Genomic DNA, 25177 nt, shown 5'->3' with positions numbered 1-25177 from the left:
TGTCTGGGGGCATCTAACACACCAAAGACCCTCTATTACCCCAACATCACAGCCTAACAACTACACACTTTACACACTCAATACCACCTCTCTGACAGTAGGAAAACACCTTGAAACATGTGTATTTGGCACTTGCAGTGAGGAGAGCTTGTCACCAGCAGTGAATTTGGCCCTTGTAGTAAGTTGAGGTTGGCACCAACATTTGTTTTGAAAATCAGGGTGGATTGAGCTTCTAAACACCCCAGTTTGGGCAAATTCATGGTGGAGGGAGCCTCTAAAAACCCCAGTTTGGACCAATTCATGGTGGAGGGAGCCTCTAAACAGCCCAGTTTGGACCAATTCATGGTGGAGGGAGCCTCTAAAAAACCCAGTTTGGGCAAATTCATGGTGGAGGGAGCCTCTAAACAGCCAAGTTTGGACCAATTCATGGTGGAGGGAGCCTCTAAAAAACCCAGTTTGGACCAATTCATGGTGGAGGGAGCCTCTAAACAGCCCAGTTTCGGCAAATTCATGGTGGAGGGAGCCTCTAACCAGCCCAGTTTGGACCAATTAATGGTGGAGGGAGCCTCTAAACAGCCCAGTTTGGACCAATTAATGGTGGAAGGAGCCTCTAACCAGCCCAGTTTGGACCAATTCATGGTGGAGGGAGCCTCTAACCAGCCCAGTTTGGGCAAATTCATGGTGGAGGGAGCCTCTAAAAAACCCAGCTTGTACCAATTCATGGTGGAGGCAGCCTCTAACCAGCCCAGTTTGGGCAAATTCATGGTGGAGGGAGCCTCTAAACAGCCCAGTTTGGGCAAATTCATGGTGGAAGGAGCCTCTAAACAGCCCAGTTTGGACCAATTCATGGTGGAGGGAGCCTCTAAAAAACCCAGTTTGGACCAATTCATGGTGGAGGGAGCCTCTAAACAGCCCAGTTTGGGCAAATTCATGGTGGAGGGAGCCTCTAAACAGCCAAGTTTTGGGAAATTCATGGTGGAGGGAGCCTCTAACCAGCCCAGTTTGGACCAATTCATGGTGGAGGGAGCCTCTAACCAGCCCAGTTTGGGCAAATTCATGGTGGAGGGAGCCTCTAAACAGCCCAGTGTGGACCAATTAATGGTGGAGGGAGCCTCTAACCAGCCCAGTTTGGACCAATTCATGGTGGAGGGAGCCTCTAACCAGCCCAGTTTGGGCAAATTCATGGTGGAGGGAGCCTCTAAACAGCCCAGTTTGGGCAAATTCATGGTGGAGGGAGCCTCTAAACAGCCCAGTTTGGACCAATTCATGGTGGAGGGAGCCTCTAAAAAACCCAGTTTGGACCAATTCATGGTGGAGGGAGCCTCTAAACAGCCCAGTTTGGGCAAATTCATGGTGGAGGGAGCCTCTAACCAGCCCAGTTTGGACCAATTAATGGTGGAGGGAGCCTCTAAACAGCCCAGTTTGGACCAATTAATGGTGGAGGGAGCCTCTAACCAGCCCAGTTTGGACCAATTCATGGTGGAGGGAGCCTCTAACCAGCCCAGTTTGGGCAAATTCATGGTGGAGGGAGCCTCTAAAAAACCCAGCTTGGACCAATTCATGGTGGAGGGAGCCTCTAACCAGCCCAGTTTGGGCAAATTCATGGTGGAGGGAGCCTCTAAACAGCCCAGTTTGGGCAAATTCATGGTGGAGGGAGCCTCTAAACAGCCCAGTTTGGACCAATTCATGGTGGAGGGAGCCTCTAAAAAAACCAGTTTGGACCAATTCATGGTGGAGGGAGCCTCTAAACAGCCCAGTTTGGGCAAATTCATGGTGGAGGGAGCCTCTAACCAGCCCAGTTTGGACCAATTAATGGTGGAGGGAGCCTCTAAACAGCCAAGTTTTGGGAAATTCATGGTGGAGGGAGCCCCTAAAAACCCCAGTTTGGACCAATTCATGGTGGAGGGAGCCTCTAAACAGCCCAGTTTGGGCAAATTCATGGTGGAGGGAGCCTCTAAAAAACCCAGTTTGGACCAATTCATGGTGGAGGGAGCCTCTAAAACCCCCAGTTTGGACCAATTCATGGTGGAGAGAGCCTCTAACCAGCCCAGTTTGGACCAATTCATGGTGGAGGGAGCCTCTAACCAGCCCAGTTTGGACCAATTCATGGTGGAGGGAGCCTCTAAAAACCCCAGTTTGGACCAATTCATGGTGGAGGGAGCCTCTAACCAGCCCAGTTTGGGCAAATTCATGGTGGAGGGAGCCTCTAAACAGCCCAGTTTGGGCAAATTCATGGTGGAGGGAGCCTCTAAAACCCCCAGTTTGGACCAATTCATGGTGGAGGGAGCCTCTAACCAGCCCAGTTTGGACCAATTCATGGTGGAGGGAGCCTCTAACCAGCCCAGTTTGGACCAATTCATGGTGGAGGGAGCCTCTAAAAACCCCAGTTTGGACCAATTCATGGTGGAGGGAGCCTCTAACCAGCCCAGTTTGGGCAAATTCATGGTGGAGGGAGCCTCTAAACAGCCCAGTTTGGGCAAATTCATGGTGGAGGGAGCCTCTAAACAGCCCAGTTTGGACCAATTCATGGTGGAGGGAGCCTCTAAAAAACCCAGTTTGGACCAATTCATGGTGGAGGGAGCCTCTAAACAGCCCAGTTTGGGCAAATTCATGGTGGAGGGAGCCTCTAAACAGCCAAGTTTTGGGAAATTCATGGTGGAGGGAGCCTCTAACCAGCCCAGTTTGGACCAATTCAGGGTGGAGGGAGCCTCTAACCAGCCCAGTTTGGGCAAATTCATGGTGGAGGGAGCCTCTAAACAGCCCAGTTTGGACCAATTCATGGTGGAGGGAGCCTCTAACCAGCCCAGTTTGGACCAATTCATGGTGGAGGGAGCCTCTAACCAGCCCAGTTTGGGCAAATTCATGGTGGAGGGAGCCTCTAAACAGCCCAGTTTGGGCAAATTCATGGTGGAGGGAGCCTCTAAACAGCCCAGTTTGGACCAATTCATGGTGGAGGGAGCCTCTAAAAAACCCAGTTTGGACCAATTCATGGTGGAGGGAGCCTCTAAACAGCCCAGTTTGGGCAAATTCATGGTGGAGGGAGCCTCTAAAAAACCCAGTTTGGACCAATTCATGGTGGAGGGAGCCTCTAACCAGCCCAGTTTGGACCAATTAATGGTGGAGGGAGCCTCTAAACAGCCAAGTTTGGACCAATTCATGGTGGAGGGAGCCTCTAAAAAACCCAGTTTGGACCAATTCATGGTGGGAGGAGCCTCTAAACAGCCCAGTTTGGGCAAATTCATGGTGGAGGGAGCCTCTAACCAGCCCAGTTTGGGCAAATTCATGGTGGAGGGAGCCTCTAAAAAACCCAGCTTGGACCAATTCATGGTGGAGGGAGCCTCTAAACAGCCCAGTTTGGACCAATTAATGGTGGAGGGAGCCTCTAACCAGCCCAGTTTGGACCAATTCATAGTGGAGGGAGCCTCTAACCAGCCCAGTTTGGGCAAATTCATGGTGGAGGGAGCCTCTAAACAGCCCAGTTTGGACCAATTCATGGTGGAGGGAGCCTCTAACCAGCCCAGTTTGGACCAATTCATGGTGGAGGGAGCCTCTAACCAGCCCAGTTTGGGCAAATTCATGGTGGAGGGAGCCTCTAAAAAACCCAGCTTGGACCAATTCATGGTGGAGGGAGCCTCTAACCAGCCCAGTTTGGGCAAATTCATGGTGGAGGGAGCCTCTAAACAGCCCAGTTTGGGCAAATTCATGGTGGAGGGAGCCTCTAAACAGCCCAGTTTGGACCAATTCATGGTGGAGGGAGCCTCTAAAAAACCCAGTTTGGACCAATTCATGGTGGAGGGAGCCTCTAAACAGCCCAGTTTGGGCAAATTCATGGTGGAGGGAGCCTCTAACCAGCCCAGTTTGGACCAATTAATGGTGGAGGGAGCCTCTAAACAGCCCAGTTTGGACCAATTAATGGTGGAGGGAGCCTCTAACCAGCCCAGTTTGGACCAATTCATGGTGGAGGGAGCCTCTAACCAGCCCAGTTTGGGCAAATTCATGGTGGAGGGAGCCTCTAAAAAACCCAGCTTGGACCAATTCATGGTGGAGGGAGCCTCTAACCAGCCCAGTTTGGGCAAATTCATGGTGGAGGGAGCCTCTAAACAGCCCAGTTTGGGCAAATTCATGGTGGAGGGAGCCTCTAAACAGCCCAGTTTGGACCAATTCATGGTGGAGGGAGCCTCTAAAAAACCCAGTTTGGACCAATTCATGGTGGAGGGAGCCTCTAACCAGCCCAGTTTGGGCAAATTCATGGTGGAGGGAGCCTCTAACCAGCCCAGTTTGGACCAATTAATGGTGGAGGGAGCCTCTAAACAGCCAAGTTTTGGGAAATTCATGGTGGAGGGAGCCCCTAAAAACCCCAGTTTGGACCAATTCATGGTGGAGGGAGCCTCTAAACAGCCCAGTTTGGGCAAATTCATGGTGGAGGGAGCCTCTAACCAGCCCAGTTTGGACCAATTAATGGTGGAGGGAGCCTCTAAACAGCCAAGTTTTGGGAAATTCCTGGTGGAGGGAGACCCTAAAAACCCCAGTTTGGACCAATTCATGGTGGAGGGAGCCTCTAAACAGCCCAGTTTGGGCAAATTCATGGTGGAGGGAGCCTCTAAAACCCCCAGTTTGGACCAATTCATGGTGGAGGGAAACTCTAACCAGCCCAGTTTGGACCAATTCATGGTGGAGGGAGCCTCTAACCAGCCCAGTTTGGACCAATTCATGGTGGAGGGAGCCTCTAAAAACCCCAGTTTGGACCAATTCATGGTGGAGGGAGCCTCTAACCAGCCCAGTTTGGGCAAATTCATGGTGGAGGGAGCCTCTAAACAGCCCAGTTTGGGCAAATTCATGGTGGAGGGAGCCTCTAAACAGCCCAGTTTGGACCAATTCATGGTGGAGGGAGCCTCTAAAAAACCCAGTTTGGACCAATTCATGGTGGAGGGAGCCTCTAACCAGCCCAGTTTGGGCAAATTCATGGTGGAGGGAGCCTCTAACCAGCCCAGTTTGGACCAATTAATGGTGGAGGGAGCCTCTAAACAGCCAAGTTTTGGGAAATTCATGGTGGAGGGAGCCCCTAAAAACCCCAGTTTGGACCAATTCATGGTGGAGGGAGCCTCTAAACAGCCCAGTTTGGGCAAATTCATGGTGGAGGGAGCCTCTAAAAAACCCAGTTTGGACCAATTCATGGTGGAGGGAGCCTCTAACCAGCCCAGTTTGGACCAATTAATGGTGGAGGGAGCCTCTAAACAGCCAAGTTTGGACCAATTCATGGTGGAGGGAGCCTCTAAAAAACCCAGTTTGGACCAATTCATGGTGGAGGGAGCCTCTAAACAGCCCAGTTTGGGCAAATTCATGGTGGAGGAAGCCTCTAACCAGCCCAGTTTGGGCAAATTCATGGTGGAGGGAGCCTCTAAAAAACCCAGCTTGGACCAATTCATGGTGGAGGGAGCCTCTAACCAGCCCAGTTTGGACCAATTAATGGTGGAGGGAGCCTCTAACCAGCCCAGTTTGGACCAATTCATGGTGGAGGGAGCCTCTAACCAGCCCAGTTTGGGCAAATTCATGGTGGAGGGAGCCTCTAAAAAACCCAGCTTGGACCAATTCATGGTGGAGGGAGCCTCTAACCAGCCCAGTTTGGACCAATTAATGGTGGAGGGAGCCTCTAAACAGCCAAGTTTTGGGAAATTCATGGTGGAGGGAGCCCCTAAAAACCCCAGTTTGGACCAATTCATGGTGGAGGGAGCCTCTAAACAGCCCAGTTTGGGCAAATTCATGGTGGAGGGAGCCTCTAAAAAACCCAGTTTGGACCAATTCATGGTGGAGGGAGCCTCTAACCAGCCCAGTTTGGACCAATTAATGGTGGAGGGAGCCTCTAAACAGCCAAGTTTGGACCAATTCATGGTGGAGGGAGCCTCTAAAAAACCCAGTTTGGGCCAATTCATGGTGGAGGGAGCCTCTAAACAGCCCAGTTTGGGCAAATTCATGGTGGAGGGAGCCTCTAACCAGCCCAGTTTGGACCAATTAATGGTGGAGGGAGCCTCTAAACAGCCCAGTTTGGACCAATTAATGGTGGAGGGAGCCTCTAACCAGCCCAGTTTGGACCAATTCATGGTGGAGGGAGCCTCTAACCAGCCCAGTTTGGGCAAATTCATGGTGGAGGGAGCCTCTAAACAGCCCAGTTTGGGCAAATTCATGGAGGGAGCCTCTAAACAGCCCAGTTTGGACCAATTCATGGTGGAGGGAGCCTCTAAAAAACCCAGTTTGGACCAATTCATGGTGGAGGGAGCCTCTAACCAGCCCAGTTTGGGCAAATTCATGGTGGAGGGAGCCTCTAACCAGCCCAGTTTGGACCAATTAATGGTGGAGGGAGCCTCTAAACAGCCAAGTTTTGGGAAATTCATGGTGGAGGGAGCCCCTAAAAACCCCAGTTTGGACCAATTCATGGTGGAGGGAGCCTCTAAACAGCCCAGTTTGGGCAAATTCATGGTGGAGGGAGCCTCTAACCAGCCCAGTTTGGACCAATTAATGGTGGAGGGATCCTCTAAACAGCCAAGTTTTGGGAAATTCATGGTGGAGGGAGACCCTAAAAACCCCAGTTTGGACCAATTCATGGTGGAGGGAGCCTCTAAACAGCCCAGTTTGGGCAAATTCATGGTGGAGGGAGCCTCTAAAACCCCCAGTTTGGACCAATTCATGGTGGAGGGAAACTCTAACCAGCCCAGTTTGGACCAATTCATGGTGGAGGGAGCCTCTAACCAGCCCAGTTTGGACCAATTCATGGTGGAGGGAGCCTCTAAAAACCCCAGTTTGGACCAATTCATGGTGGAGGGAGCCTCTAACCAGCCCAGTTTGGGCAAATTCATGGTGGAGGGAGCCTCTAAACAGCCCAGTTTGGGCAAATTCATGGTGGAGGGAGCCTCTAAACAGCCCAGTTTGGACCAATTCATGGTGGAGGGAGCCTCTAAAAAACCCAGTTTGGACCAATTCATGGTGGAGGGAGCCTCTAACCAGCCCAGTTTGGGCAAATTCATGGTGGAGGGAGCCTCTAACCAGCCCAGTTTGGACCAATTAATGGTGGAGGGAGCCTCTAAACAGCCAAGTTTTGGGAAATTCATGGTGGAGGGAGCCCCTAAAAACCCCAGTTTGGACCAATTCATGGTGGAGGGAGCCTCTAAACATCCCAGTTTGGGCAAATTCATGGTGGAGGGAGCCTCTAAAAAACCCAGTTTGGACCAATTCATGGTGGAGGGAGCCTCTAACCAGCCCAGTTTGGACCAATTAATGGTGGAGGGAGCCTCTAAACAGCCAAGTTTGGACCAATTCATGGTGGAGGGAGCCTCTAAAAAACCCAGTTTGGACCAATTCATGGTGGAGGGAGCCTCTAAACTGCCCAGTTTGGGCAAATTCATGGTGGAGGGAGCCTCTAACCAGCCCAGTTTGGGCAAATTCATGGTGGAGGGAGCCTCTAAAAAACCCAGCTTGGACCAATTCATGGTGGAGGGAGCCTCTAACCAGCCCAGTTTGGACCAATTAATGGTGGAGGGAGCCTCTAACCAGCCCAGTTTGGACCAATTCATGGTGGAGGGAGCCTCTAACCAGCCCAGTTTGGGCAAATTCATGGTGGAGGGAGCCTCTAAAAACCCCAGCTTGGACCAATTCATGGTGGAGGGAGCCTCTAACCAGCCCAGTTTGGACCAATTAATGGTGGAGGGAGCCTCTAAACAGCCAAGTTTTGGGAAATTCATGGTGGAGGGAGCCCCTAAAAACCCCAGTTTGGACCAATTCATGGTGGAGGGAGCCTCTAAACAGCCCAGTTTGGGCAAATTCATGGTGGAGGGAGCCTCTAAAAAACCCAGTTTGGACCAATTCATGGTGGAGGGAGCCTCTAACCAGCCCAGTTTGGACCAATTAATGGTGGAGGGAGCCTCTAAACAGCCAAGTTTGGACCAATTCATGGTGGAGGGAGCCTCTAAAAAACCCAGTTTGGACCAATTCATGGTGGAGGGAGCCTCTAAACAGCCCAGTTTGGGCAAATTCATGGTGGAGGGAGCCTCTAACCAGCCCAGTTTGGACCAATTAATGGTGGAGGGAGCCTCTAAACAGCCCAGTTTGGACCAATTAATGGTGGAGGGAGCCTCTAACCAGCCCAGTTTGGACCAATTCATGGTGGAGGGAGCCTCTAACCAGCCCAGTTTGGGCAAATTCATGGTGGAGGGAGCCTCTAAAAAACCCAGCTTGGACCAATTCATGGTGGAGGGAGCCTCTAACCAGCCCAGTTTGGGCAAATTCATGGTGGAGGGAGCCTCTAAACAGCCCAGTTTGGGCAAATTCATGGTGGAGGGAGCCTCTAAACAGCCCAGTTTGGACCAATTCATGGTGGAGGGAGCCTCTAAAAAACCCAGTTTGGACCAATTCATGGTGGAGGGAGCCTCTAACCAGCCCAGTTTGGGCAAATTCATGGTGGAGGGAGCCTCTAACCAGCCCAGTTTGGACCAATTAATGGTGGAGGGAGCCTCTAAACAGCCAAGTTTTGGGAAATTCATGGTGGAGGGAGCCCCTAAAAACCCCAGTTTGGACCAATTCATGGTGGAGGGAGCCTCTAAACAGCCCAGTTTGGGCAAATTCATGGTGGAGGGAGCCTCTAACCAGCCCAGTTTGGACCAATTAATGGTGGAGGGAGCCTCTAAACAGCCAAGTTTTGGGAAATTCATGGTGGAGGGAGACCCTAAAAACCCCAGTTTGGACCAATTCATGGTGGAGGGAGCCTCTAAACAGCCCAGTTTGGGCAAATTCATGGTGGAGGGAGCCTCTAAAACCCCCAGTTTGGACCAATTCATGGTGGAGGGAAACTCTAACCAGCACAGTTTGGACCAATTCATGGTGGAGGGAGCCTCTAACCAGCCCAGTTTGGACCAATTCATGGTGGAGGGAGCCTCTAAAAACCCCAGTTTGGACCAATTCATGGTGGAGGGAGCCTCTAACCAGCCCAGTTTGGGCAAATTCATGGTGGAGGGAGCCTCTAAACAGCCCAGTTTGGGCAAATTCATGGTGGAGGGAGCCTCTAAACAGCCCAGTTTGGACCAATTCATGGTGGAGGGAGCCTCTAAAAAACCCAGTTTGGACCAATTCATGGTGGAGGGAGCCTCTAAACAGCCCAGTTTGGGCAAATTCATGGTGGAGGGAGCCTCTAACCAGCCCAGTTTGGACCAATTAATGGTGGAGGGAGCCTCTAAACAGCCAAGTTTTGGGAAATTCATGGTGGAGGGAGCCCCTAAAAACCCCAGTTTGGACCAATTCATGGTGGAGGGAGCCTCTAAAAAACCCAGTTTGGACCAATTCATGGTGGAGGGAGCCTCTAACCAGCCCAGTTTGGACCAATTCATAGTGGAGGGAGCCTCTAACCAGCCCAGTTTGGGCAAATTCATGGTGGAGGGAGCCTCTAACCAGCCCAGTTTGGACCAATTCATGGTGGAGGGAGCCTCTAACCAACCCAGTTTGGACCAATTCATGGTTGAGGGAGCCTCTAACCAGCCCAGTTTGGGCAAATTCATGGTGGAGGGAGCCTCTAAAAAACCCAGCTTGGACCAATTCATGGTGGAGGGAGCCTCTAACCAGCCCAGTTTGGGCAAATTCATGGTGGAGGGAGCCTCTAAACAGCCCAGTTTGGGCAAATTCATGGTGGAGGGAGCCTCTAAACAGCCCAGTTTGGACCAATTCATGGTGGAGGGAGCCTCTAAAAAACCCAGTTTGGACCAATTCATGGTGGAGGGAGCCTCTAACCAGCCCAGTTTGGGCAAATTCATGGTGGAGGGAGCCTCTAACCAGCCCAGTTTGGACCAATTAATGGTGGAGGGAGCCTCTAAACAGCCAAGTTTTGGGAAATTCATGGTGGAGGGAGCCCCTAAAAACCCCAGTTTGGACCAATTCATGGTGGAGGGAGCCTCTAAACAGCCCAGTTTGGGCAAATTCATGGTGGGGGGAGACTCTAAAAAACCCAGTTTGGACCAATTCATGGTGGAGGGAGCCTCTAACCAGCCCAGTTTGGACCAATTAATGGTGGAGGGAGCCTCTAAACAGCCAAGTTTGGACCAATTCATGGTGGAGGGAGCCTCTAAAAAACCCAGTTTGGACCAATTCATGGTGGAGGGAGCCTCTAAACAGCCCAGTTTGGGCAAATTCATGGTGGAGGGAGCCTCTAACCAGCCCAGTTTGGACCAATTAATGGTGGAGGGAGCCTCTAAACAGCCCAGTTTGGACCAATTAATGGTGGAGGGAGCCTCTAACCAGCCCAGTTTGGACCAATTCATGGTGGAGGGAGCCTCTAACCAGCCCAGTTTGGGCAAATTCATGGTGGAGGGAGCCTCTAACCAGCCCAGTTTGGACCAATTCATGGTGGAGGGAGCCTCTAAAAAACCCAGTTTGGACCAATTCATGGTGGAGGGAGCCTCTAAACAGCCAAGTTTTGGGAAATTCATGGTGGAGGGAGCCCCTAAAAACCCCAGTTTGGACCAATTCATGGTGGAGGGAGCCTCTAAACAGCCCAGTTTGGGCAAATTCATGGTGGAGGGAGCCTCTAAAAAACCCAGTTTGGACCAATTCATGGTGGAGGGAGCCTCTAACCAGCCCAGTTTGGACCAATTAATGGTGGAGGGAGCCTCTAAACAGCCAAGTTTGGACCAATTCATGGTGGAGGGAGCCTCTAAAAACCCCAGTTTGGACCAATTCATGGTGGAGGGAGCCTCTAACCAGCCCAGTTTGGGCAAATTCATGGTGGAGGGAGCCTCTAAACAGCCCAGTTTGGGCAAATTCATGGTGGAGGGAGCCTCTAACCAGCCCAGTTTGGACCAATTAATGGTGGAGGGAGCCTCTAAACAGCCAAGTTTTGGGAAATTCATGGTGGAGGGAGCCCCTAAAAACCCCAGTTTGGACCAATTCATGGTGGAGGGAGCCTCTAAACAGCCCAGTTTGGGCAAATTCATGGTGGGGGGAGACTCTAAAAAACCCAGTTTGGACCAATTCATGGTGGAGGGAGCCTCTAACCAGCCCAGTTTGGACCAATTAATGGTGGAGGGAGCCTCTAAACAGCCAAGTTTGGACCAATTCATGGTGGAGGGAGCCTCTAAAAAACCCAGTTTGGACCAATTCATGGTGGAGGGAGCCTCTAAACAGCCCAGTTTGGGCAAATTCATGGTGGAGGGAGCCTCTAACCAGCCCAGTTTGGACCAATTAATGGTGGAGGGAGCCTCTAAACAGCCCAGTTTGGACCAATTAATGGTGGAGGGAGCCTCTAACCAGCCCAGTTTGGACCAATTCATGGTGGAGGGAGCCTCTAACCAGCCCAGTTTGGGCAAATTCATGGTGGAGGGAGCCTCTAACCAGCCCAGTTTGGACCAATTCATGGTGGAGGGAGCCTCTAAAAAACCCAGTTTGGACCAATTCATGGTGGAGGGAGCCTCTAAATAGCCAAGTTTTGGGAAATTCATGGTGGAGGGAGCCCCTAAAAACCCCAGTTTGGACCAATTCATGGTGGAGGGAGCCTCTAAACAGCCCAGTTTGGGCAAATTCATGGTGGAGGGAGCCTCTAAAAAACCCAGTTTGGACCAATTCATGGTGGAGGGAGCCTCTAACCAGCCCAGTTTGGACCAATTAATGGTGGAGGGAGCCTCTAAACAGCCAAGTTTGGACCAATTCATGGTGGAGGGAGCCTCTAAAAACCCCAGTTTGGACCAATTCATGGTGGAGGGAGCCTCTAACCAGCCCAGTTTGGGCAAATTCATGGTGGAGGGAGCCTCTAAACAGCCCAGTTTGGGCAAATTCATGGTGGAGGGAGCCTCTAACCAGCCCAGTTTGGACCAATTAATGGTGGAGGGAGCCTCTAAACAGCCAAGTTTGGACCAATTCATGGTGGAGGGAGCCTCTAAAAACCCCAGTTTGGACCAATTCATGGTGGAGGGAGCCTCTAACCAGCCCAGTTTGGGCAAATTCATGGTGGAGGGATCCTCTAAACAGCCCAGTTTGGACCAATTAATGGTGGAGGGAGCCTCTAACCAGCCCAGTTTGGACCAATTCATGGTGGAGGGAGCCTCTAACCAGCCCAGTTTGGGCATATTCATGGTGGAGGGAGCCTCTAAACAGCCCAGTTTGGGCAAATTCATGGTGGAGGGAGCCTCTAAACAGCCCAGTTTGGACCAATTCATGGTGGAGGGAGCCTCTAAAAAACCCAGTTTGGACCAATTCATGGTGGAGGGAGCCTCTAAACAGCCCAGTTTGGGCAAATTCATGGTGGAGGGAGCCTCTAACCAGCCCAGTTTGGACCAATTAATGGTGGAGGGAGCCTCTAAACAGCCAAGTTTTGGGAAATTCATGGTGGAGGGAGCCCCTAAAAACCCCAGTTTGGACCAATTCATGGTGGAGGGAGCCTCTAAACAGCCCAGTTTGGGCAAATTCATGGTGGAGGGAGCCTCTAAAAAACCCAGTTTGGACCAATTCATGGTGGAGGGAGCCTCTAACCAGCCCAGTTTGGACCAATTAATGGTGGAGGGAGCCTCTAAACAGCAAAGTTTGGACCAATTCATGGTGGAGGGAGCCTCTAAAAAACCCAGTTTGGACCAATTCATGGTGGAGGGAGCCTCTAAACAGCCCAGTTTGGGCAAATTCATGGTGGAGGGAGCCTCTAACCAGCCCAGTTTGGACCAATTGATGGTGGAGGGAGCCTCTAAACAGCCCAGTTTGGACCAATTAATGGTGGAGGGAGCCTCTAACCAGCCCAATTTGGACCAATTCATGGTGGAGGGAGCCTCTAACCAGCCCAGTTTGGGCAAATTCATGGTGGAGGGAGCCTCTAAAAAACCCAGCTTGGACCAATTCATGGTGGAGGGAGCCTCTAACCAGCCCAGTTTGGACCAATTCATGGTGGAGGGAGCCTCTAAAAAACCCAGTTTGGACCAATTCATGGTGGAGGGAGCCTCTAAACAGCCCAGTTTGGGCAAATTCATGGTGGAGGGAGACTCTAACCAGCCCAGTTTGGACCAATTAATGGTGGAGGGAGCCTCTAAACAGCCAAGTTTTGGGAAATTCATGGTGGAGGGAGCCCCTAAAAACCCCAGTTTGGACCAATTCATGGTGGAGGGAGCCTCTGAACAGCCCAGTTTGGGCAAATTCATGGTGGAGGGAGCCTCTAAAAAACCCAGTTTGGACCAATTCATGGTGGAGGGAGCCTCTAACCAGCCCAGTTTGGACCAATTAATGGTGGAGGGAGCCTCTAAACAGCCAAGTTTGGACCAATTCATGGTGGAGGGAGCCTCTAAAAACCCCAGTTTGGACCAATTCATGGTGGAAGGAGCCTCTAACCAGCCCAGTTTGGGCAAATTCATGGTGGAGGGAGCCTCTAAACAGCCCAGTTTGGGCAAATTTATGGTGGAGGGAGCCTCTAACCAGCCCAGTTTGGACCAATTAATGGTGGAGGGAGCCTCTAAACAGCCAAGTTTTGGGAAATTCATGGTGGAGGGAGCTTTTAACCAGCCCAGTTTGGACCAATTCATGGTGGAGGGAGCCTCTAACCAGCCCAGTTTGGGCAAATTCATGGTGGAGGGAGCCTCTAAAAAACCCAGCTTGGACCAATTCATGGTGGAGGGAGCCTCTAAACAGCCCAGTTTGGACCAATTCATGGTGGAGGGAGCCTCTAAAAAACCCAGTTTGGACCAATTCATGGTGGAGGGAGCCTCTAAACAGCCCAGTTTGGGCAAATTCATGGTGGAGGGAGCCTCTAACCAGCCCAGTTTGGACCAATTAATGGTGGAGGGAGCCTCTAACCAGCCCAGTTTGGACCAATTCATGGTGGAGGGAGCCTCTAACCAGCAGAGTTGGTGGAAATCAGGGTGGAGGGAGCCTCTAACCAGCAGAGTTGGGGGAAATCAGGGTGGAGGGAGCCTAGTATTAGCAGAATTGTGCAACGCTTATGGTGGATGAGTATGAGGATGCGGAGGAATTGGAGAGGTTGAGTACAGACATGGAGTTTCATGTTGGGGTGCTTTACACAGGTGGGCACAAAAATGACGGCTCTACCCAGTGGTGGTTCATTTTTATCAAAGTGAGCCGGTCGGCACTCTCAGCTGACAGACGGGTGCGCTTGTCAGTGATGATGCCACCGGCTGCACTGAACACCCTCTCAGATAGGACGCTGGCGGCAGGACAGGACAGCACCTCCAAGGCATATAGGGCAAGTTCAAGCCACAGGTCCAACTTCGACACCCAATACGTGTAGGGCGCAGAGGGGTCGGAGAGGACAGGGCTGTGGTCGGAAAGGTATTCCCGCAACATGCGCCTATACTTCTCACGCCTGGTGACACTAGGACCCTCCGTGGCGGCACTTTGGCGAGGGGGTGCCATCAAGGTGTCCCAGACCTTAGACAGTGTGCCCCTCGTTTGTGTGGACCGGTGAGAACTTGGTTGCCTACTGGAGGAACTGCCCTCCCTGCCGCCAACGTCACATGCTGGAAACATCTCCATCATATTCTGCACCAATTGCCTGTGGCAAGCATTGATGCGATTGGCCCTCCCCTCTACCGGAATAAAAGACGAGATGTTGTTTTTATACCGGGGGTCAAGGATAGCAAAGATCCAGTACTGGTTGTCCTCCATGATTTTGACAATACGCTTGTCGGTTGTAAAGCACCCCAACATGAACTCAGCCATGTCTGCCACAGTGTTAGTTGGCATGACTCCTCTGGCCCCACCGGAAAGTTCAATCTCCATTTCCTCCTCATCCTCCATGTCTACCCATCCGCGCTGCAACAATGGGATGATTCGAAGTTGCCCGGAAGCCTCCTGTATCACCATCACATCATCGGACAACTCTTCTTCCTCCTCCTCCTCCTCCTCCTCCTCCTCCATTAAACGCAGTGAAGCGGACAGATGTGTGGACCTACTCTCCAGCTGTGACGGATCGGATGCTATCCCTAACTCCTCTGTGTGATCTGAGTTATCCCTGATGTCAATCAGGGATTCTCTCAGAACACACAAGAGCGGGATTGTAAGGCTCACCATCGCATCCTCAGAGCTCACCCTCCTTGTGGACTCCTCAAAGACCCGTAGGATGTCACAAAGGTCTCTCATCCATGGCCACTCATGGATGTGAAACTGAGGCAGCTGACTTTGTGGCACCCTAGGGTTTTGTAGCTGGTATTCCATCAAAGGTCTCTGCTGCTCAACCACTCTATTCAACATCTGAAACGTTGAGTTCCAGCGTGTGGGGACGTCGCACAAAAGCCGGTGTTGTGGCACATGCAGGCGTTGCTGGAGAGATTTTAAGCTAGCAGCGGCTACTGTCGACTTGCGAAAGTGGGCGCACATGCGCCGCACTTTCACCAGTAGCTCTGGAACATTGGGGTAGCTCTTTAGGAAACGTTGCACCACTAGGTTGAAGACGTGGGCCAGGCATGGAACATGTTGGAGTCCGGCAAGCTCCAGAGCTGCTACCAGGTTCCGGCCGTTATCACAAACGACCATGCCTGGGCCCAGGTGCAGCGGCTCAAACCATATTGCCGTCTCATCGAGGAGGGCATCCCTCACCTCGGAGGCAGTGTGCTGTCTGTCCCCCAAGCTGATCAGCTTCAGCACAGCCTGCTGACGTCTACCAACGCCAGTGCTGCAACGTTTCCAACTCGTAGCTGGGGTCAATCTAACAGCGGAGGAGGAGGCGGTGGCGGAGGAGGAGGCGGTGGCGGAGGAGGAGGCGGTAGAGGAGGAGGAGGAGGGGGGTGTTCTTCTCGTGTCCCTGCCAGGAATGTTAGGCGGGGAGACGAGGTACACCGGGCCAGTTTGGGAAGCAGTCCCAGCCTCAACTACATTCACCCAGTGTGCCGTCAGTGAAATGTAGCGTCCCTGTCCGCATGCACTTGTCCACGCGTCGGTGGTCAAGTGGACCTTTGTGCAAAGCGCGGAACTAAGGGCCCGCCTGATGTTGAGTGACACGTGCTGGTGCAAGGTGGGGACGGCACACCGGGAGAAGTAGTGACGGCTAGGGACGGCATAGCGAGGTGCCGCAGTTGCCATCAGGTCCAGGAAGGCGGGAGTTTCAACAAGCCGGAACGCCAACATCTCCTGGGCCAGCAGTTTAGCGATGTTGGCGTTCAAGGCTTGCGCGTGTGGGTGGTTAGCAGTGTATTTCTGCCGCCGCTCCAATGTCTGAGAGATGGTGGGTTGTTGTAAAGAAGCGCCTGATGGTGCCTTTGATGGTACAGGAGAAGGAGATAAGACAGGAACAGGGGAGGATGAGGGAGAAGTCAACAAAGTGGCGGAGGCAGATGAAGTGGTGTCCTGGCTCGTCCTCTGGAGTGCATCGCCAGCACAGTCAGCAGTGGCAGTGGCAGAGGCAGAGGCAGTGGCAGAGGCAGTGGCAGTGGCGTGAATGGCAGGCGGCCTTTGTCCTGCCGTTGCTGCCTGCCACTGATTCCAGTGCTTGGATTCCAAATGACGGCGCATTGAAGTGGTGGACAGGTTGCTCTTCTCAGAGCCCCTAATCAATTTCGAGAGGCAAATTGTGCAAACAACACTATATCTGTCCTCGGCGCATTCCTTGAAAAAACTCCACACCTTCGAGAAACGTGCCCTCGAGGTGGGAGTTTTTCGGGGCTGGGTACGAACTGGAACATCTTGGGAGATTCCGGGTGTGGCCAGGCTTCGCCTAAGCTGCTGACCTCTGCCTCTGCCTCTAGCTACCCTTTTTGGTGCTGCACCTGCCTCAACATCCACACTACTTTCCCCGCTTGACATCCCCCCTGTCCAGGTCGGGTCAGTGTCCTCATCATCCACCACTTCCTCTTCCAACTCCTGTCTCATCTCCTCCTCCCGCACAATGCGTCGGTCAACTGGATGCCCTGACGGCAACTGCGTCACATCATCGTCGATGAGGGTGGGTTGCTGGTCATCCACCACCAAATCGAACGGAGATGGAGGAGACTCTAGTGTTTGAGCATCTGGACACAGATGCTCCTCTGTTAGGTTCGTGGAATCGTGACGTGGAGAGGCAGGTTGAGGGACAATGAAAGGAGCGGAGAACAGCTCTGGGGAGCAGGGACAGTTTGGGTTATTGTTCTGCAAAGCTTCGGAATTTTGGGAGGAAGGAAGACAAGACTGTTGGGTAATAGGAGGAGAGGAGGCAGAGTCTGACTGGCTGCTGGACAATGTGCTGTAAGCGTTCTCTGACAGCCATTGCAAGACCTGTTCCTGGTTCTCGGGCCTACTAAGGTTTGTACCCTGCAGTTTAGTTAATGTGGCAAGCAACCCTGGCACTGTGGAGTGGCGCAATGCTTGCTGCCCCACAGGAGTAGGCACGGGACGCCCTGTGGCTTCACTGCTACCTTGCTCCCCAGAACCATTCCCCCGACCTCGCCCACGGCCTCGTCCACGTCCCTTTCCGGGAGCCTTGCGCATTTTGAATTCCTAGTTAGAAATTGGCACTGTATACCAGTAGTAAAAATTGTGGGTGCACGTAACCCCAATATATTCTTTGAATTACCAGTCAGAAACTGGCACTATATGGCAGTAGCAAGAAATGAGGGTATTTGTATTCCCAATATATTCTTTGAATTCCCAGTCAGACAATGGCACTGTATACCAGTAGTAAAAATTGTGGGTGCACGTAACCCCAATATATTCTTTGAATTACCAGTCAGAAACTGGCACTATATGGCAGTAGCAAGAAATGAGGGTATTTATAACCCCAATATATTCTTTGAATTCCCAGTCAGACAATGGCACTGTATACCAGTAGTAAAAATTGTGGGTGTATATAGCCCCAATTCTATTGCTAGGGGACTTGCAGGGTATTTCTGGGGTGAAGGTGGGGGGGCACACCGTTGGAACGGGTATCGGGGGTATATATCGGGTATACGGGAATACACTGACAGTGTATTCCATTCAGGATCCTGGGAAAGCTGGGTTGCGGCGATTAAGCCCGTCAGTGCCACGTTACACTGACAAGCTTATCCCTGGAATTTAGCTCTTACAAGAGCTGTTGTGGTTGTCTTCTCCTTCCTATCCTAGCCTGTCCCTGCCTACCCAGAATCTAAGCCCTAGCTAGCTGGACGGAAACCTCCGTCCTCGGTGAATTGCAAGCTCAGAATGACGCGAACCTGGGCGGCGCTGTTCTTTTAAATTAGAGGTCACATGTTTTCGGCAGCCAATGGGTTTTGCCTACTTTTCTCAACGTCACCGGTGTCGTAGTTCCTGTCCCACCTACCCTGCGCTGTTATTGGAGCAAAAAAGGCGCCAGGGAAGGTGGGAGGGGAATCGAGTAATGGCGCACTTTACCACGCGGTGTTCGATTCGATTCGAACATGCCGAACAGCCTAATATCCGATCGAACATGAGTTCGATAGAACACTGTTCGCTCATCTCTAATGATTATGTTTGAGCCCAATGGATAATGGATACTGTTGACCTATCCCCAGAACTGATCAGCTGGTTTTGATGCCAGAAATTGTATGTAAAAGTATATGGCCAGAAGCATCTCTGCTCCAATTGAAGTGAATTGGCAGTTCCCCTGCCCCAGCACTACAGTGTATGGAACTCAAAGTTATATACAGTGTATGGAGACATACACTTTAGCAGTGGCTATGGGGAAGTACACATCTGTTCCCATTCACCGCAATAACAGCAGGACTGCTTCTGGCAGTATATCTTGTACAACCCCTGGCAAAAATGATGGAATCACCAGTCCCTGAGGATGTTCCTACAGTTGATTAATTTTGTAGAAAAAAAAGCAGATCACAGCCATGAAAAAAAACTAAAGGCATTTCAAATGGCAACGTTCTGGTTTTAAGAAACACTAACAGAAATCCAGAAAAATAATTGTGGTAGCCAGTAACAATTAGATTTTTAGAACAAGCACAGGGAATAAATTATGGAATCACTCAATTCTGAGGAAAAAATTGTGGAATCATGAAAAACAAACAAAATAACACTACAACACATCACTAGTACTTTGTTCCACCACCTCTGGCTTTTACAACTGTTTGCAGTCTCTGGGGCATTGGCTTAATGAGTGATCTGGAGAATCTCTGACCTGGAGAATAAAGGTAGCATGTCTTTTTTACTGGACAGTGAATGCTGTAAAAGCAAAACCATTATGAAAATGAACAATTCCAGTTTTCCATCTTCCAGTACAATGTACCATATTAATTCGTGCCATTAGGGCATACAATATTCTCTGCAAAAACAAGCCCTTGTATGGCTTTGTTGATAAAAAAAAAATAAAAAGTCATGGCCTTCAGAAGGCACCAAGAATGTTTCAGTACCAATTGGGTTAAGGTATTGTAAATTACAGTATATTCCATAATGATCACAAAGGGAAGTTGGATGGCTATATGCAATATGTTGTTCAATATTGGAAAATAGTTCTACTTGCTCATACAGAGAGGTAACATTAGCTAACAGCGATCATTTTAATTTGATAGTTACAGGAAGCAGGAATACTGCAAATGATCTGTGAATTTCTCTAATAGTGTTGATATAAGCTATTACTTGAATTGTAGAAGCTACTCAAGTATACTGAACATGTCCAATATGTTGAATTAATTCAATATTGTTACAGGCTATCTCCTGCAAGACCTGTCATAGATGTGAGTCTACAGCATTGCAGGCATTTTATCTTTCATTACAGTGGAGCCTTCAACTTATTAATGTGCAATATACAGTCTGATAAAAAGAATACATACATATTTATTGTGAATATCCTTCCAATTCTTATGTTATTACGTGCAATGAGAGTACTTATATTTTAGTTTTCAGCAGAAAAGTAGCTCACACCCTTTGAACTATACAACTTGGCATCAACCTTTTAAAATAATTCTATAATGTTCTTTCTGTTAGGTGGCCATAAAAAAAATTGAATATAATTTTCAAAATGAAGTTCTGTAATGCCCTTATACAGTGTAAAAGGGAGTTATTTCTGCAAGATAGTAAATCATTTCACCTATATACATTGCACTCATTTGTATTAATAACGCTACTATTGGGAATTTTAGGATACATAGACCATAAATTATATTTATCATACCACTATACTGATCTGTTCAAGGGTATAAATTATGGAGAATAATGTGCCCATTGCCAAAATAGCACAAATATTGTTGTACCCACTAGATTCATGAGAAGAGCACTCCTTACCGCTACCTGTCTCCATTGTCCTTACTAGTGATTGATCTTAATCTATACTTGTCATCCATTAATCACTGGTGAAGGGGTGCCAGATATGCCTTTAAAGATAAAATAGGAAAACAAATTAAAAAACAAAATTGGTGATGCAAAAAAAGGATGTCTCCATGCATCCCATGCTATTTTTTTTTTTTGTGATCCTTTCAACTATTTACAAGAATAAATAAATCAGTTCATAGTGTACAAATACAGGTGCACCAAACTTTAATGATTGACACTGACAACTTTTTATATAACAGAATAAAAAAAAACATTCAGAAAGTTAAGTTTACTACATTTGTAAAATTGCTGAAAATCCTCCAGTTCACATGATATTTGTACATAGAACAAGTGAAAGCAGACTAAGGCTAGGTTCACACCTGCTTCTATTCTATGTCCAGGGTTTCCCTCCTCGAATCCACTTATTAAATGTGGAGAGAAAATTCCAGCAAGCAGGACTTTCTCTCCATATTTTTTGGGCAGAAACCCAGCGGACCCCATTATAATCTGTGGGTCCTCGGGTTTCTGTGGTAACCACTTTTTAAGCAGATTAGGTTTCCATTCTTTGGGTCTCCAAGTGAACTCAACGAACGTAAACCAAGGCGCAGATGTGAATCTAGCGTCATCTATGTTTCTTCTTCTCTTTATTCATACAAGAAAGCTAAGTCAGTTTCTGATAGTTTACTTATAATTCGGTGCTCATGTCTGTCTTTAGATTTTACACAATGTAGGAATTATACTTTTAAGATCTTGATAATACTATGACAACATGGAAAGTTCACTGTTATATAATTTTTATTTGACAATTAATGTGCCTCCTCTCTCTCTTTTTCTCTTTCATCTTTTCTTTCTGTCTGCCTTGCCCAACCCCCAATTGGTTCACCATTCCACTCTACCTGCTTCTTTAGACACTCTGTGCTGCCTTGCTATACACTGTTGTTGATTTAACAAAGCAAATGGTTAAATTAAAAAAAGTAAATAAAAAACATAACTTTATTTGTGAATAAACATAAAAGAAAAGTATCAGTCATGCATGGACATCTGCAAACCAGAGGACAGTTATCCTCCCAGATGAACGTATTAAACTAAGTACCAAGGGCCAAATGTTATGCAAAAATCAATGTACTCTCCACAGATAAACCGGAGACAGAAGATGCACCTGAAGAGTATTCAGAAGGTGTCCCCTCAATAAACTAGTTGAATTTTCACTTAGTTCATGGGAGAACAGGGAGCCACCAATAAATGTCCAGAGGGTATCCCCTCAGTGCATTCAGCTCCCCGCGTTTCAACCTTGAAGGAACAGGGTTCATCAGAAGCAATAAAAGTAGATGGATTGATAATTGAGTTCAAGTGATAATAGGATTTTCAATGAAAACTGCAGCTAACCTTGACCTCTATAGATCCATACTGCATGAGAATGTGGGGCTATAGGGTATTATTTACAGACACAAGGGAGCCAACTATACTTCAATAACAAACTGATCATGGCACTGCTAGAGTTTGTCCTGACACAAAATGTTATCTAAAGTTATACATTGAGCAATGTATGGCATTGGATTAAAAATTCTGATTGTAAGACCACAGAGGAAAAAGTATAAATTGGCTGCTTCATAACGGAAGCTTATGACATACACCAACTGTACCTAATAATTCATGAGAAGTGTGACTACTTGAAAGGAGGTTGAACTTAGAGGGTACCAAAGTTTTCATCAGGAGTTGAATTTTTTTTTTTTTTATGTAGATTGTGAGCCCCATATTGGGATTTTTTTTCTGCCTATCATTATGTCATTGTAGAATGGGAGGAAATCCACACAAACATGGGGAGAACATACAAACTCCTTGCAGATGTTGTTCCAGGTGGTAGATTCGAACCCAGGACTCCAGTGTTGCAAGGCTAACCTCTGAGCCACCATGTTGCCCCTCATGAGTTGAAATATGTGCAGGGACTTGCTGCTGTCTGTTCCTTGGCTGTATAACCTTTCATACAAGGTTTCCTATCAGTTTTTCTGCTGCTGATATCTCCATTATGATCTCAATTATGGCTGCAGCACAGTTCACATTTCTTAGGCTGGGGAATGTACAATAAGGACCAGTCGGACTCTTCCCCTTCTATATAACTTCTAACTGTAATATTTGTTTCTTTACATGTTACTATATAAGGAGTAATTGTAAAACAACAAATAAATGGCCGTAAAAGTGACTAAGTGACCATAACATGGAAAATCCAGGGACACTGAGCTGTTAATACAGGGCATGATGCAGCTATAAAGATCCTTGACATAGAAAAAGACAAATCTTTGCATAATAAAGTTCTCATCAGCATCTAGCAGTAACTAAATATACTCACTATGACTATAGATGAGCGAACAGTAAAATGTTCGAGGTTCGATATTCGTTTCGAGTAGCCCCTCAATATTCGACTACTCGAACCGAATATCGAACCCTTTTATAGTCTATGGGGGGAAAATGCTTGTTTCAGGGGTAGGCAACATTCGATCAAATTATACTTACCAAGTCCACGAGTGAGGGTCAGGCTGGATCCTCCGAGAAGTCTTCTCCGTGCAGCGTTCCCATGTCATCTTCCGGCTCTGAATTCACTCTGCCATCGGGCCTGGCATCGGGCCTGGGCAGAGCTGACTGCGCATGCCCGTACTACAAGCGGACATGCGCAGTCAGCTCTGCCCAGGCCCGATGCCTGGAAGAGTGAATTCAGAGCCGGAAGACGCCGCGGGGAAGCTGCAGGGAGAAGACTTCTAAAGGTAGGAGAAGAACCAGCGTTGATTGGCCGACTGTATAGCATTCAGCCAATCAACGCTGGTTCTGCATCGAACTTTTACATTCGAATAGCGAGTGGTACTCGATTGAGTACAAGTATTTCGAATACCGTAGTCAGGGGCGTAACTACCGTGGTAGCAGCAGTAGCAGCTGCCACAGGGCCCGGGCCATTAGGGGGCCCGGTGACAGCCGCTACCGCTGCGCTTTTTTTTCAATAGGCAGTTACGGGCCCTATTCACTTGCCGATCCTGGCTGGGCCGGGATTGGCAAGTGACACTGCGGGCCCCACAAAGGCTATCATTATACTCTTTGCAGACCCCACAAAGGCTATCATTATACTCTTTGCAGACCCCCGAGTATAATGATCGGCGGACTGGAGAGGTAAGGGAACATAAAAAACAGTGTTACTTACCTCTCCACAATCCTGCCAGGCCTCCGTCCTACTGTTGTCTGACGTCTCTGACGTCACATGAACCCAGCATGCTTCCCGGGTCATGTGACGTCCGACGTCAGTAACGAAGGACGCGAGCACTGGTCAGCACAGGAGGACAGCACAGCACAGGAGCCGGGGAACAGGTAAGAAGCAACAGTGGGTTTTTTTTTTTAATGTTTTTATTCCCCAGGTCTCCGATTATTATACTCTGGGGTCTGAAAAGACCCCAGAGTATAATAATTGTTTATGGGTGTCCACAGAGGGACATAATACTGTGTGCAGGGGCCACTATTGGGGTTAATATTGTGTGCAGGGGCCACTATTGGGGTTAATACTGTGTGCAGGGGCCACTATTGGGGTTAATACTGTGTGCAGGGGACACTATTGGGGTTAATAGTGTGTGCAGGGGCCACTATTGGGGTTAATACTGTGTGCAAGGGACACTATTGGGGTTAATACTGTGTGCAGGGGACACTATTGGGGTTAATACTGTGTGCAGGGGCCACTATTGGGGTTAATACTGTGTGCAGGGGCCACTATTGGGGTTAATACTGTGTGCAGGGGACACTATTGGGGTTAATAGTGTGCGCAGGGGCCACTATTGGGGTTAATACTGTGTGCAAGGGACACTATTGGGGTTAATACTGTGTGCAAGGGACACTATTGGGGTTAATACTGTGTGCAGGGGACACTATTGGGGTTAATACTGTGTGCAGGGGCCACTATTGGGGTTAATACTGTGTGCAGGGGCCACTATTGGGGTTAATACTGTGTGCAGGGGCAAGTAAGGGACATAATACTGTGTGCAAGGGCCACTATTGGGGTTAATACTGTGTGCAGGGGACACTATTGGGGTTAATAGTGTGTGCAGGGGCCACTATTGGGGTTAATACTGTGTGCAGGGGCAAGTAAGGGACATAATAGAGTGTGGAGGAGGGGGTCGGTCGAGGTCTTCGGCGTCAGTTGGGATGGGGGGGGGGCCCATGTCAAAAGTTCGCCACAGGGCCCCGCCATTCCTAGTTACGCCACTGACCGTAGTATTCAATCAAATACCTACTCGATCGAGTACTACTCGATCATCTCTAACTATGACCTGTCAGAAGCTCCTGTGCACTGTAAAGACTGGGAAAGCTGTGTGGTTGGGCTCACTGCTTACGTTTGCTTCACTAAGTGGCTGCTGACTAAATGGAGTTAAAAAGCAGAGTTGGTGGTGTTGAGTGTGATTTAATGGACTGTCTGAGTTATCGTACATAGAGAATAGCACAATTCGTTTCTGTGTGCAGTTTTTGCTAGAACTAATGACACAATTTTAAACCCTTTTTTCCTTTGCTTTGCACCTTACTGAGGTGAGAGGTTACTTAGAAGCCGAGGACTCACACAGCTTTCCCACTGTTGGGGTTCACTTCACTAAGTGATGGCTAGCTAAGTGCAGTTAAAAAGCCGAGGTAAAATTAGAGGTGAACATACCTGGAGGTAACCTACTTTACTACTTTTATTGTAATTTGAATAATGGCTAGCAAGATGGGAAACTTACTACAGTGCACAGTCTCTTATATGTATATACCACTGGACTAAAGGTGAATAGCGCTGTGGCAGATATGAGCATGTTGCTCATAGGGAAGCACAAATTAAAGATCTGGAAGAGCAGATTGCACTGAGGATGAATGACAATAATAATATCATAATACATTTTAAGTGGAGCATGCTGCTCACTGGACAAGCAGTTGGTGAGTTAGATATAGAGGTTGGAGAGCTGGAGGGACATCAGGAGGACCAGCCTAGGAG

Source organism: Leptodactylus fuscus, chromosome 1 (genome assembly GCF_031893055.1).
Source record: "Leptodactylus fuscus isolate aLepFus1 chromosome 1, aLepFus1.hap2, whole genome shotgun sequence".
Taxonomy (NCBI): Eukaryota; Metazoa; Chordata; class Amphibia; order Anura; family Leptodactylidae; genus Leptodactylus; species Leptodactylus fuscus.
The sequence above is the reverse complement of the archived record's forward strand: the minus strand, read 5'-3'. Positions refer to the sequence as shown.